Source organism: Belonocnema kinseyi, chromosome 2 (genome assembly GCF_010883055.1).
Source record: "Belonocnema kinseyi isolate 2016_QV_RU_SX_M_011 chromosome 2, B_treatae_v1, whole genome shotgun sequence".
Taxonomy (NCBI): domain Eukaryota; kingdom Metazoa; phylum Arthropoda; class Insecta; order Hymenoptera; family Cynipidae; genus Belonocnema; species Belonocnema kinseyi.
In genome coordinates, this window is record NC_046658.1 from 109,970,056 (window position 1) to 109,986,420 (window position 16,365).

Sequence of the window (16,365 nt, forward strand, 5' to 3'; positions counted from 1 at the left end):
CGTTGGTCCCGATCTAGGGGAAATAACTCTGACCGTAATCCGCTTGACCTATCGGTTATTCGAACTGGTAAGCCGCTGTAACCGAGTGTAATCCGGTCTGATCCGAGCAATCCGGTGTAATCTAACGTAATTCGAAGTATTCCTAGTGTTCAGGAGTAATCCACTTGTATTCCGGTGTAATAAACTTATAATCCGCCGTTATCCATTTGTAATCCAGAGTAATCCACATCTAATCCTGGGTAATAAACTTGCAATCCAGGTACACCAAACTCTCGCTTTCAGTCACCCCGTTCTCAGCCTTCCTACAACTGCTGGCTCAAGCAATTTCTCAGAGGAGCAGGGCGAGAGCGGTTGCGATATTATATATATAGATATATATTCCAATAAAAAACGAGTCAGGCGACCCTCACTGTTTACGTTTCGATTCCTCCGAAATCAGTCCAAGGTTATTTAAAGGAAAACCCCAACACTGGACTGAACGCGAGAGTATGGTGTAATTTTAAGTAATTTAGGTAATTTAAGTAATTAACTTTTAATCGAGTTTAATCAACAATTAGGCTGAAAATTAATTTTTTTGGCTGCAAAATTAATCTGCTGTTCGTGGCTTTTGCGTATCTCAGTAAATATATTAATTTTTGATAATATGAAAACACTAAAAAGTTTAGTTAAAACTCAATAACATATTGCCATTTTTTATCTGTCTGCTTTTCCGTATCTTAAGTTCAGATATATAACTTTGTAGCTCCGCTCTTTTAATTGTCCGCATGCTCATTAAAAAGTAAGCAATGAATAAAAATCAGTATTCTAAGTGAATAATTGTAGTGCAATAATTTCTTCGGACTATATGTGCGGATATTAAAATAAAAACGTAAGTCTCAGTATTTTTGAAATTTCTAAATGACTAAATTTTAATTCTTTTTTTTTAAACAATTGATTTTATTGTTTTGTTTTTTTGACTGATATTCGATCTGTTTGACTATTTTAAACCATCATCAACTCAGGTAACAATGTATTTAAATCTACGTAATTATCCATCATATTTGTTCAGACTAAAATTACTAATCTTTAATATAATTATTTAGGTTAAGAACCTTTGAAAAAGGTACGCATGTGTACTGAAACGCAAGGAAGTTTAAAAGGAGTTTTTCTACTAAATAAATATCTGAGTTTCGAAGAACATGTTTTTTGACTCATAATTTATTTTTGATTTATGATTGGACCGTAAGACATAAATAATTTGAAATATACGATTTGAAATCAATAAATATCAATGGTCGAAAAAAGGATTGATTTGTTTCATCAAATCACTTTACAAGAACGTAATGGTTTAAACTGTCGTTTGCTATAGACACTGATTAATGACAACATTTAAAGATTGTTATTGCATTTTAGTTATATATAACAATAATGAATTTTATATTTTTTAAAAAGTTCGGCGCTAAGAAAATTGTGTTGGCGAAAAAGCGCATTGAAATGTACCAAAAACTTATACCAAATGTGTAACTTTCTAGAATAAATTACTTAAGACACCCATATATGGAGCCGAAATGTCTGGTGGAAATCTAAATCTTCATCATTTACGGATTACAAAAGTCATAAAACCAATAATTAATATAAAGAATTAATAATTGTTTTGTGGCAAATTTGTCTTTTTGGGATGAAAATTCATCTATTTTGGTAGCAAATTCATTTGTTTCTATGAAAATTTAATTATATTGTTAGAAATTCTTTTTTTCTTATATTTAAGCTCAAAATGAAACCTACTTTCTTATGAATAATTCTAATTGAAAATGTAAAAATTAATTTTTTTTTCAAAATTCGTCTTTTTGTCATTGAGTTAATTTTATTATCTGAAAACTCATCATTTTGGTTGAAAACTCTTTTTTTTTTAATTGACCTATTTTCTATCGGCGAGAAAATGGCAGGTCTGCCTTTGTAGCTTTACAACTCATCACAAAAAAAGGTTAGTGAAATAAATAAATATTCATATGTAAGCTATGAGTATTCTACGTAAATGAGGTTGAAGACGTTTATTTAAAAAAATTTTGTGCTTTGCAGACTGAAAAATGTGAATAAAGTAAGGATTTTCGGGTAAATTTAAGAACACTCAAGTTTAGAGCATTATTTCTTCTACAAGGAATAATGGGGAAAATTTGAAAAAATTCATGAGCATGAAAAAAACTGTTGTGAACAAATTGCAGTTGAAAAAATTGAGAAATAATAAAAATTGTTGCTTAAAGATATTAAAGCGATTCAAACTGCAAACTGTAACGGATAGACTCTGTAATTATTTCCAATCATTTTAGACATTTATGTTGTTGTTAGAAAACAAGTGCCAGAAAGCAGCCCGGACCCTTTTTTGCTGCCGAGGACGTGACAGGTGCCATCTAAGGATTCAGAACCACGTGTCGAGGAAAGGCACGAGCGGTTGGCAGTAACAAAAAAAAGGGTCCGGGCGGCTTTCTGGCACTTGTTTTCCTACAAAAAAATGGTCTTAAAATATCGCGATTTTCACAAAAAATAAGACTATCATATCCTTCCGGATGATTGAAAATAATTACAGAGTCTATTCGTTACAGTTTGTAGTTTGAATTGCTTTAATATCTTTATTGGAACTGAAGATAATATAGTTGTATGATGTATGTTATTATTTCTCAAATTTCTCAACTAGAATTTGTTCACAACAGTTTTCTTCATACTCATGAATTTGTTCAAATTTTTCCCATTGCTCCTTGCATAGGAAATAATACTCTAAACTTGACTGTTCTCAAATGTACCCGAAAATCCTTACTTTTTTTTTACATTTTTCAGTCTGCCTTAAAAGCAGATGCCTACCACATTCTCGCCGACAGTAGTTAAAAGTTGGACTAATTTGTTGAAAATTCATTTTGTTGAAGATCCATTATTTTTGCTGAAAATTCATTTCTTTGGTTGAATATTTAATTTGATTGTTAAAAATTTGTTTTCTTTTTTAGTATAAACTTACTTTTTCAACTAAGAAATATAATTAATTTAGTTTGTGTTGCAAATTTGTCTTTCTTAGTAGAAAATCTAACTATTTATTCAAACATTTTTCTTTTTTAGTCAAAAATGTCAACTACTTTTTTGAAAATTTCGTGCTGCAAACTCGTTATTTTTAATATGTAGTTAAAAATTAATTTTTGTTGTTGAAAATTTATGAATCTTGCTAAACATTCGTCTTTTTGGCTGAAAATGTATATCATTGTTTGAACATTCATTTTTTTTAATTGATTTATTTTAGCTAAAAATTCGTCCTTTTTAATAGAAAAATATTTCTCTAGGTTAAAAATGTAACTATTTCGTTGAAGATTCGTCTTTTTGGGTTAAAAATTTAACTACTTTGGTAGAAAATTCAAGTTTTTGTTTCAGAATTAATTTTTGTTGTTCAAAATTTATGTGTCTTGATAAAAGTTTGTCCTTTTCTTCGAAAACTCATAATCTTTGAAAATTAGTTTTGTTTTTGAAAATTCATCTACTTCTTTGAAAATGCATGTATTTTAGCTGATAACTCGTCTCTTTCAATATAAAGTTAATGTTCTAGTTCGAAAATCATGTTCTTGGTTGAAAAATCAATTATTTGGTATTTAGAGCTAATTCTGAAATAATTTGAAACGATTTTGGGTGAGGGGATTTGGTAAAATCTTACTGGTTTCTTATGAATTACCAAAGTAGTTAAACTTTCAAACAAGTGGTTGAATCTTCAACCAAATAAGGTGAATCCTAAATGAAAAATGCAATACAGTGAAACCCTTCAATAGTCCTCCCTTCTATATCCTTTCCGAGAATTGACGCCGCGCCGCAGGTAGGTGTAACAGGAGCTGCGCGGGGTTTGTGCTTGTCACACAGGCGAGCACTCAGGCGTGAACAAAAAAAATGGAGCGGGCTATAATGAGACTCATTTCCAACTAAATAGTTGCATTTTAAACCAAAAAATATGGAATTTATACCAAAAGAGACAAACTTTCAAATTAAACAAAAATTAAAAAGAGTTGAATTTGAAACCAAGAAAATTTTTCAGTCAATAAAGAAAAAAAACTTGATCGAAAACATTGAATTTTCAAGTCAAAGAATTCAATTTTCAAACAAACGGATAAACTTTTAAACAAAAGGATGATTTTTTAAACAAGAAGATTAATTGTCTACTAGAAAAGTCCAATTCTCAACAATATTCATACATTTTTAACCAAATAGTTGAATTTTGAACCAAGAGATGTGATATTGAAACAAGAATAGATTAGTTGATATTTTATTGAAAAAAATTAATTTTCAATAAAAAAATAAATTTCTAAAAACAGTTGGATGTTTAAACCAACAAGGTGAATTTTTCACCATGCAATTAAATTTGCAACGAAAAAAGTTTGTTTTCAACCAAAAAAGATACATTTTCAGCGAAGTTGCTAACTTTTCTGTTAAAAAAATGTAATTAAAGTAGTTAAATTTTCACCCAAAGAGATCATTTTTCAATGAAAAAGTTAAATTTTCATTAAAAATAATGAATTTTTAACAAAGTAGTTCAATTATTAGACAAAGAGAGTAATTTCTAACTAAACTTGAGAATCTTCCACAAAAATGAATCTTTAAGAAAGTAATAGATTTTCAGTTTAAATAACAAATAGTTGGATTTAAGGAAAAAGAACAATTTTCAACAAAATACTTGAATCTTTAACTTTTACAGATTACCACTATTACCAAATAGTTGAATTTTTAACCAAGAAAATTTATTTTTTAGCAAAAAGATTTTTTTTTAATTCAACAATTTTCTACAAAACAGTTAAATTTTCAACAAAAAAGTTGAATTTTTGTAATCACACTGAAAATAAAATGAATAAACTCCCAATAAAAATTTGGGTTTTCTTATTGAGTTCTATTAATTTAATTCGCATTTAAGAGGAAATAAGAAAAAGGGGGAAATGTGAAGCCTGAGATAAATAAATAGGATTTTAAAATCAATTTATGGACTAAATAATAATAGTTTAAATAAATATTGAAGATAATTTTTATTACTATTGAAATATGAGGTTACAAATTCGGAAATTTTGCTTAGAAATTAAAGTATGAGCGCAGCCAGGATTTGATAAAGGGATGGGTTGGAAAGGCTGGCTAGAAAGTACATTACTACTTACAGGGTACCATTAGGATAATGTAAGACATAAAATTGATAAATTACATATTTCTCATCCTTGTGGGAAAAATGGCCTTAAAATCATAAACCTTCTACATTTTCACAAAGATTCATGAAACTTCACTCACATATATTTTCAATTATGCATAAATTAAAACCTCATTAAAGCCATTGGGTTCAATATAAAAGCCTCCCTTAACTTTTCACAGATTAGAAAATAATATAGGTTTTGAGACGGACAACAAATTATTATGATTCCTATGTATAAAGTACTATTGACGATGCAGCATTCTCTATTCGGTTAGTTTAGTGTTTACTTTTAGATATTTTTCTACAAAAAAATGTTTAGACTTGCAAAGAAACTGAAGACTTTTTTGTTTTCGTATTTTGTACCTGCTGTGTGTACTTTTCTTTAATTTGAAATTAATGAGAAATTTCGGTTTAGCAGTACAATTTCAAAGATATTTGATTTTAAAGCTAACATTTTTGAAAGAAAACGGCCCTTTTTTGGTGGTTTAATTCAAGCCAATCAAACTTCTCATTTATTTTTATTAAAATTCGTCTGGTTTGGTTAAATTAAACTATGTTTCATTGTCAATGAAAATATGTTTGGGTTGAAAAATCAAATATTACGTAATTCGTTGAGAATTCATCTTTTTGCTCGAAAAAGCAAATGTTTCATTTCAAGTTAAACTATTTTATTTTTTATTTTTGTGTAGTCGATGATTTATCATTTTATTTGAAAGTTCATATTTTCGGGTCTAAAATTCAACTATTTTGTACAAAATCTGTCTTCTTGGCTTTTTGGTTGAAAAATCAACTATTTGGTTAAAAATAAAACTATTTCTATGAAAATTTTCTTATTTGTTAAAAAATGAACTTTTTTTTTTGAAAAATCATATTTTCGGTTTGAATATTCCAATGTTTTGTAAATAATTTGTCTTGTTTGGCTGAGTTTAGCTGGTTGAAAATTCGTTTTTTCTACAATTAATTTTTGACACGAGAAATTCGAGGATTCCATTTTCGGGTAAGAAATATCTTTTCTAGTTGAAAAATCAAATGAAAGGTCCGGGTCTAAACCTGTTAACTGACTAACTGACATTTCAGACATTTTACACGGCGAAGAAAAATTTAGACTGTGGACCTAAGCTGCATATATCAAAACGCGATTTTCGAAAATTTATACAAAAAAACTAAAACTAATTTTGCTGTTTCATTTGCGGGATGTTAACTAACTCTAAAAAGATTCCCGAGAATACAAAAAAAAACAATTTCGGAAAAAAATGTTAGGTAACAGGTTTAGACTGCGGACCATTCAACTATTTGATTTAAAATTAATCTTTCTAGATTTCAACTTCACCTATTTGATTGAGGATTAAACTATTTTGATAAAAAAATTTTTTCGTAAATATTAATTTATATCCTACTGGAACTCGTCGTCCTTGCCCTGTTTTAAAACGGATTTGCGCTACTGGTAACAGTTTGATTCCGAAAGCCGAAAAATACTTATTTAATTTATTAGGATTTTAAAAAAGAATCTGAACACCAAGCTACATGGAACAATACAAAATCCGGTCTCTAAGAATTGTGTTTTTTATTAACTTATATTTTGTTGCAATATTTTCAAGAATATTTCAGGGGTCCGTGGTTTAAACCTGTTAACCGAAATTTTACACAGCGATTGATAATCGTTTTTATTTTTGGAATTTTCAATTTTTTTAAACTGTAAAGCGTTTTTTTGTTCATTTACGAGAGAAAAATAATACACGTTAGTTTTATAATAGTTAAATCAACATTGAACGTTATATGACAAATGAAAGCTATTCATATGTTATCTAAAAGTGGTTGGGTTTCTATTGTTTTTCGCGGGCTCACATGTTTCTGCGTTGTTTTTCAAGCTGCGGGCAAGTTTTATATGTCGCCATGTTTGAAATCGCAAGACGAAGATAGATGTGCTTGCAAAAATTTTTAATAATTTGTTGCAAAAATGTTCTAAGTGTTAGTAAATGAGACGCGTCGCTCACTTTCGGCTTTACAGCGATTTGTAGACGGAAACATCGAAAATGACGTGAAAGTAGCCACAAAAACTTTCGACACACCTATCCACTCAACTGCACACACACTGACATGTGTCTCACTGGCCTATTGTACGAGTAAACTGAGCTGATGTGGGAAAAAGCATGGATTTCCCATAAGACGCCATAAACAGATAACATGCTTAGACCGCTCTAGATGCTCTACATGCTCTAGATACCGAAGCGCGATTCGAAAAATCAATTTCGAAAAAAATGTCAGTTAACATGTTTAGACCGCGGACGCATTATTTCACTTCAGAAAAAGTCATTTGAAATAATGCGTAGTTATCTATAAAATATAGTTGAGAATTTTGAACATAAATTGTAAATATTTATGTTGCCCATAACAAAGTAATTCTTTCTCTAACGTAAATTAAAAATATATTCGGAATGTAGCTATGATAAATAATACAGTTTGATGTCTTTAATAATGAATCCGAGTATATACTCTTTAAAAACACGCATGTTGCACTTTCTGTCTTCTCGTTTTTTTAATTCATTTACGTCATGAAGTTTGATTAATAGTCAAATCGAATACGACGCCCATACTTTTCGTATTTCACACGCATGCGCAGCCGCTCTTCACGAAGCTAATCAGCTGGGAGATAGTGATCACTCATCTGCCAGCGGCCTTCAGAATCAGTCGTTTCTGGAAAGAAATCAGTACAGTAACAAAATTCAAAATTCAATTTCTACTATCACTATTTTTAATTTTTAATTTCGAATGTATCCCAACGTACTATAAACAGCGAACACCGGCATCTAGGAGCGCGCATCGCGCCTATTCGCTTGACAGTTTGATGTCAACAAATGCGAAGTCGCACCCAGCCATCCGCACCGTTATATTCGCAATCCGCCAATCCCAAATCGGCGTCACGTCACAGAAAGCCAATCGCGTTGCGCGTGAGTGACGCCAGCGTCTAAAAATAGCTCATATATATCTAGGCCGGTTGCGGGCGCGAGAGAGAATTAGTCGCGCGCCGGCAGCCGACGAAGAAGGAGTCGGAGTGTAAAGCACAAGCTTGTCGCTTTTTTCAGTTAAAGGTAGGCGGCGAATAAAGCATGCTTTTAATATGTATATACGCTTCTAATTTCAATGACGAGCACGCGAGTTCGACACGTCGCCCGTGCAGTTCCATTCATGCACGATTTTAATTATGGATTAAAGTGATCATTGTTTTACGTCAACTGTGAATTCAAAATTGGAACTTCATGCAAGTGCGCGTCACATTAGCACCTGAGCACACGATTCAGCCTCAAACGTCACGTGGTAACGCACATGGAGTCATGTCAAAATAATATACGATCATTGCCGCCTTAATATCGCGGAATACCAGTGTTTATTACATTATTACCAGTGAAAAGTAACGCGTTATCGTTACTGAAAAACGTAACACGTTATCCTATCGTAATTTTTTTAATTCAATTTTTAGTACGTCATTTTAAATTCCCGAAAACGTTAAATAGTTTTTTTTTTATTTGAAAGTGTTTTTGAAATTAACAATTATATTTTACCTATATTATTTATAAGTGAATTATAGATTATAAATCTGAAAACTGCGTTTATTTTACACTGTTATTAATTCTAAACAACAATTTTTGCAAAGAATTTATTTTTCTTTTACTAAAATTCATTTTGCCAAAGGTTTATCACTCAAACAAAATATTTGGTGCAATTGCAGAATAGGGGCGCCACCTGTTTTTTGGTTGAAAAACATTTTTTTTTGCAACAAACTATTAGAATTTTTAATTGAACGATAAATGAAGGGATTTCATCTGGCAGAAGTTTAAAATTATTGTTACTTTTGTTACTACGATGTCTAAAATATGGGTATCTCACGGTAATATCGGATTGATCACATTTAACTCACCGTTTATGTGCTTTTAAACATCCAATCGGCCAGAAACACCCCTTTGAAAAGTCACAAAAATAATATCAATACCTTACCCTTTTCCAACGTTTCGTGGGGGCAGGAAGGCACCTCTATGACCAGTAGAAAAATAATGTTGGTCAAATTCCTACTTATTTCCAATTTCTCGTTAAATATGATCATTCCGATATATCACGACAGTCCCATATTTGAGACATCATAGTAACAAAAGTAACAATAATTTTAAACTTTGGCCTCATCAAAACGCTTCATTAATCGTTCAATTAAAGATTCTAATAGTTTTTTGCTAAACAAATTTTTTGTTTATAGCCAAAACGGAGGTGACAGGTAACGCCCCTATCCTGCAATCTAATCAAATATTTTAACAATAATGTATCATGATATGGCGAACAATAATGAAAGCAGTGTCAACAAACTAGGCAACAAATATTTTTCCGATTTGAGAAAAAAAATGTTCATGAAGTGAAGATTTTTTGAACACCTCACCTTTTTTTGACGAAGCTTTTATTTATGCCGATAGAATTGTGCTTTTTCTGAAAATATAATTTCCTAATTTTCCTTGTAACAATGCAAGATATTGTGAAGAATAAGAGGCTTTTTTCAAACAAAATTCTTAGATGTGCAAAGTTAACAAAAAAATTTGTTGTATCAGTTTGTATTGATCAAACTATGAAAAGTCTTTTATGTTTGGAATGCGCTTTTTTTATAATTTCATTATTTTCTCGATTTGTCAATTACATAACATGTGTTTATAAAGTGTGCATAATATTAATACTTTCAATAAGCTGTGTAAGCATGTTCATTTTATTTTAATAAGCAAAGTAAAAACATTTTTGACGCGTTAACGTTACTAAAAAAATGTAACGTACCGGGTAACGCGTTATTGTCAAACACTGCGGGATAATTAATATTGCCCCCCTAGAGATTCCAGGTCAGGAATATCAGTATTATTATTGATGTGAACAATTTTCTTGAAACTGGGGAACATAATAATGTTAGGTAGGTAAGATATTCTTGTAAAATATTGCTGTATAAATTTCTAAATTGTGGAAATTAAGAGACTTTGAATTTCTTGAAAATGCGATGTCTTGGAAAGTTTTCAGCTGATTTTAATAAAATTCTAAAGTTTTGAGTGAAAAAATGGCAACAAATTTTTCATTTTGATTTTTTGGTTTGATTTCGTATTTGAATTGGTTAAGTTTTACTGTGGAAGTCACTCTTTCTAATTTTCTTTTTCATTTATTATCAATGCGTCTAGAATACATTTCTTAATCGATTTAGGATTCAACAAAAGTATTTCGCATTGTAGTCCTCAGATACGTAGGGAAATCAATTTTTATTTCTTAACAATACATACTTTAACAAACACAGCGGCATAATTGTTAATTTCAACAATAAGATGATATCTCAGAAACAAATACTTCAGTATATTGTTTTTTTTATTAAAAAAATTTCCTTTTGTCTTAAAGTCGTAATTTATTCTTAAAATGGTAAATTAAAAAGAAATTTTTAAAATAATTTAACAATTTATGAATAACTTCATGAGAAGCTTTAAATAAAAAATTATTTTTCACAACAACAAAAAAGAATTTAAATTTTCGATTGTTTAAACAATTTTTTTAATAATGCCTCTTAAGGAAAAGCCAGTAGCCTGTAATTCACGGGAAAAATTGCATAGGGTCCATGTGTGAGATAATTTTGTTCACAACCCTATTTGTTAATGTAAAATGCGTATAGGGTTGAGAAAAAATTTTCTAACACATGGAATATGTATAATTTTTTCCGTAGGATCGAATTGCGCTTTTAACTTTGTCGTAACTTATAGTTAACAAAATCGTTAAGGCAATCAAAAATTTAACTTTTAAAAATGAAAAATCATCTTCTGATAAAATATTCTCATCACACAATCTTAACTTTTATACTATTTCAATTAGTTTGCCCACGAAACTAAATTATTTCAAAAACTGTTTATAACTTCTGAAGTAGTTTATATATTGTCAAATTATCACATCTTCTCCTTACTAATACCATTCTAATAATAAATTACGACGCTTTGAGAAATGTCATTTTTTTCTACAATAAACTGATACACTGTTGAATTTGTTCACATAATTGTTTCTACTAATTAATTTCAATTTTTAATAGAATATTTGCTATTTCTTAGCCTGTCTTAGTTAGTTCTGACTAATAATGACATTATTGAAGAGATTCGTTAAGAAATAAAAAAATCATATCACTTTAATGATAAATTTTGTGACTACATTTATTTAAGTATTGTTTAACAAAAATAAAAAAATAAATAAAATTGACTTGGAGAGTGAACGTGTACGCTTCCGCTTAAAAGTGCAGACTCGGCAACCTTAAGAGACTACAATTTTTTTCTCGTATATTAAAGATGAGATCATAAGGAATAACTTGTAGATGAAAAAGTAAGAAACAAAATACGAGCTCAAAAGAAAAAAAAATTTATATCGCTTGTTCGAACAAATTCATCCGAAAAATTCAGGTATGTTAAGCTGATATAACCAAATGTTCGGATCAAGTTAAAACCTATTTCATAATTAAGGGCTCATTTAATACTAATTTAATGCCCTATTGTCAAATTTAATGCTGCACTATTTTTTTCAAAAAACCAGGGGTTACGCTAGCTTAACGTTGAGCTGGCAGATCCGCATGTGAAATAAATGTTGAATCGAGTTCTGTCCTATCATATAATTAAAGGCTCATTAAATGCTATCCAAAACCACAAATTAAGGGCTCATTTAATGCCTCATTCCCAAATTTATTGCTCCACTATTTTTTTTTAAACCGGGTTTACGCTACTTTAATGTTAAGCTGACGGAACTCCGTGTGAAATAAACGTTGAATCTAAGTAGTTCTGTCCTATCACATAATTAATAGTCCGTCAACTTAACGTTTAGCTAGCGTAACCCCCGGTTTAAAAAAATAGTGGAGCATTAAATTTGACAATGGGGCAATAAATGAGCCCTTAATTATGGTATGATCAGATTTACAATTTGTGCACAATTTATATAAAGGGTGGGTTTTCAGTATTAGGGTTGGCTTTTGGAAAATAATTTGTTGTGGTTTTGGTGAGCATTAAATGAACCCTTAATTTGTGATATGCCAGAACTTTATTTATTGTTTATTTCACGTGGGTTCCGTCAGCTTAATGTTAAGCTAGCGTAACCTCGATTTTGAAAAAATAGTGGAGTATTAAATTCGGCAATAGAGCATTAAATGAGGCCTTTATTATGAAATACGTTTTAACTCGATTCGAAGATGTGGTTACGTCAGTTTAACATAACTGAAAAATTCGAAGTCATGTAACTCGAAAAACTTAAAAATTAAAAAAAAAAAATTCACCGCAATATCTTATCTGCCTAACACTAACATTAATATTTTCCCCAGTTTCAAGAAAATCGTTCATACCGATCACGACTCTGATATTGCTCATCTGGAACTGGAACTTTTTAATTTAATAAAATTCTTTTGATTTATTTTTTTCTTCAGTTTTAATTTAAACTTTAATTCTTTAAGGGTCGTCCATATATGGAGCATTTTTTCTGAAGTTTGCCCATCAAAAAAATGGATTAGACGAAAATATAACATTTGTTTACGTTTTTTGATTTTATGCGGAAAGGCTTTTTTTTTATATGCTTAACTGCTTTAGCATAGGATAACAAAATTTGACTTAAATATGCTTGATTTTTTTAAGTTCGACACATTTTATTTTTTGCGGTCTCGAAATAAAGCTTAGAAATTCGAATTTTGAAGTCGTGAAGGAGAAAATAGTTTCCTTTTTGATTTTGAGAAATTATATGTAGTACATTCTGTTTCAGGGAAACGTTATCTTCTGAAGAAGTCTTACTCTTTTAAATTGAATAAAAAAAATGTTGCTTGCCATAGTTTCGATGGTATCTGTCTCATCCCTTTTAGTGATGATAAGAATTTTTTGGAAAAATTATTATTTGACCTTCAAAAATGAAAGTAAAGTATTTTTTCCATAAAAGATATACTATCATTCATTTTTTAAGGTCAAATAATACTAGTTTACTACTACTACTACTAAACTACTACTACTACCACTACTAGTGAGAATCCTAAGCTTTATTTTAAGATACAAAAAAAGTTCGAACTTAAAAAGAAAATGTTTAATTTTGAAAAATGCGTGTCAAAATTTTGTTTATCCTATACAAAAGCAGTTAATTATATGCATCCGAAGTAGAGTCTGTTTCCAAAACATTTCACCCCTCGCCCCTTTGTTAAATATTTGTGCAAATGACTGTTCAAAAATTATTGCTAATTATTTATGTGTACAGGTTTCAATAGCAAATAGCAATATAAAATCATATTTTTTAACTAATTTTGTTTGTTCATCTTAAAATTTTTTTTAGACTTCTTGTTTCATAAAAATCAGTTAAAATAAACTAATTGTCATTCAAATTTAACTGATTCTTAGTAGAAAAAGATACTGAAAGATTAGTAAAGATCATTTTACTAACTGAAAAAAGAAATTGGACTGAAGTTTGACTCTTTGTTAGTTAAATACTAATTAATTAAATCAGTAACTCACTTTTTGCATTTTAATTAGTCATTCTTAACTTATTCAGATTTACAGGGATAGTTTACCTGCATTAAATTAAATCTATGAAATCAAATGGAAAAAAAACCGCAGGAGTATGATATAATTAATGTTGTTAAGGATGTTTAACGCGTACAGTAAGTTCAAAATTACCTAATCCTTGAGTTATAAAATTGCCAAAAAAAGACTCATTGAGTGTCGTAAAAAGAGTGTTGTCCTATAAAAACATGAAAGAGTGGAATCGTAAAGAACCTTTTCAGGAATAGAATGAGCTTTTATATACTACATATTTTTGAAAAAAGCGAAAAAAAGCAAATATCTAAATAAATACATTTGAATAAACAATTATGACATCAGCTGTTTTTTTTTTATTATTTACGCTTATGTTTCTCTTCTAAATTTTTTTTTGCGATAATCAATGGGCTGTTTTTCGAAAATATTTTTAGTTATATTTAATTTAGTTATAGTAGCAACAGTTAAATAAAATTGATTTTATTTTCTGATTTCTGTATCGTACAGTTAATGAAGGGGTTTCATTTTGATCCGTTGAATTTATATTATTACAATGACTTGATAACTGATTTTTAATTTGAAAATTTTCTATTGCAAAAGATGAACTTTGTTGGCTATATGGCATGATGTTAAATTGCATTAACAAGTTGAATAAAATGCTGACTTTTGACCGAACTGCCCAATTCTTGTGGTTGGAAACTCGCTTTAATGGAACTGGAATCGTTTACCCAATTTTTCTTAACGACTTAAGAGACTCCACTTTTTTAATCGTTTTGGACGTTGTTCTACTGGTGCGATTGTTCTTTAGACACAACTCGTTTGGCAAAGTCATTAATCATTTTTATTCTTTTTTTTAAATACCGAGTAGCCGAGAAAAGCCAAGATACTTTTATTCGGCGTCCTTCGAATTCATCTATCCGGTGCTTCGTAAATCTCCTCATCCGTCTGTTGCTCTTTTTACTACCGCCGCTTCGCCAACGAAAATAACTTGCAAAAAGCATAGCGTTTCATAAACAAAGTTCTCGGATTGCAAATGCAATTTACAGATTGTATCAACCCTTTGTCCTTATTTAAAAATTAGGAATTAATAAATTGAGATGAAAGCACTTTAATAAAAATTATTGGATTAAAAATAAATAAGAATAAGATATTTCTATTTTAATTATTTAGAATATGAAAATAGTCTCGTTTTGCAATTTGCAAGTCCTTCACTCTAACCTGGTTTTTAGGTTCGAAAAAAAATTCTTATCGCGTTTACTTTCTTGCAATACAGGTCAGGATCTTTCCAGGATCTGAAAAAGATAGTATACCGAGTGTGTTTTTATTCATGGCTAGAATCATATTATCTTTGTAATATCACGTGGTTTTTAAATTAAAATATAAATGTTATATTAATAAGTATTTAGTAATAGTATCTATTATTTAAAAAATAGGTAATCAAATCAAAGACAATATTTTTCATAATTTATGGAAATTTATATCTTAAATTCAAATTAAACTTGTTTAACAATTTATTGTTATATTCTAATGGTTTCTGTTTAAAATAACCCCGAAAAAAAATTTCCGGTGATAAACGCCAAGATACTTTATAATCATTTAAACGATGTAAATATGTTTTCAAACCTAATGCTTTAATATTAAAAATACTAAAATGAACATCTCTTTCAAATGTTTAATCTTCTATTAAAAAAACCTAATGTTTTTTTTCTTAATCACTGATTTTCCGTCAAAAATTTTAACATAAAATGAAATTGTTGAAAAATTGTGAATCTACTCTGAAATCTAAAGATTAAAAAATTATGAATACTAATTTTCGACGAAAAATAATAACATACCAGAAAAAATATATTCAGAATTGTAAATCTTCTTGAATTTTAATTGTTTTTGTTTGAAGTAACCTCTTTTTTGGGAAAAAGGTTCACATAACTTTAATCTGTTCCAAAATTTAAAATCTGTTTTGAAATCTATACCTGTTTCCGATGACATCTACAATTGTACAAACATAAATCTTCTTTAAAATATATTTTTTATTTATTAAAAATACAAATTTGAGTTGTAACACGACCATGTGACTTAAAACTGTTAAAAAATGGTCAGTATTCTTTGAAATCAAATGATTTTTTAATACAAATTTGTATTTCTTACGAAAAGTACTATCAAAATTCGAAATTGTTCAAGATTGTAAATCTTATTCAAAATATATTGAATAATATTTATGTTTAAAAATACGAACTTCTAGGAGAAAACATTATCGTGGTCTACAAATGTTAGCAAATTGTAAATCATAAAAATCTAATGGTTTTTGTTTAAAGGTGCCAATTTCCGGTAAAAAGTGCGAACGTACCCGAGGAACAAAAGTTAAAAAAATATATCTTTGAAATCTAATATTTTCTGTTAAAAATACCAATTTCCTAAGCAAAGATTTTAATCCTTGACCTTAAATGTGTTAAAAATGGGCATGCTTGTTGATGATTTTTGATTAATTATTTTTGTTTCAAAATATCAACTTCTGTTAGATAACGCTAACACAACCTAACATTTTTAGAAATCGTATGAGTCGACCGTATTGAAAAAGCACGAATGTTCCTTAATTCGAATAATGCTTCCTATGACTTTTTTCTATGCAGATTTTGCATTTTTCAATTAAAAAGAGTGAAC

The 16,365-nt window shown here is 29.4% G+C and overlaps 1 protein-coding gene across 4 annotated transcripts in view; it reads left to right on the forward strand.

Annotated features, from left to right (window-relative positions):
• The first annotated feature begins 8,202 nt into the window (after positions 1-8,202).
• Positions 8,203-16,365, forward strand: part of LOC117167358 (activating transcription factor 3-like) — an 87,569-nt gene continuing 79,406 nt past the window's right edge. Inside the window, exon 1 of one of the 4 annotated variants that reach the window (XM_033352229.1) lies at positions 8,203-8,262. The gene's annotated coding sequence lies outside the window, so the exon portion shown is untranslated. Of the gene's footprint in view, positions 8,263-8,361; positions 8,489-16,365 lie in introns of those variants that run through there. The other 3 variants (XM_033352228.1, XM_033352227.1, XM_033352231.1) reach the window with 3 other exon arrangements.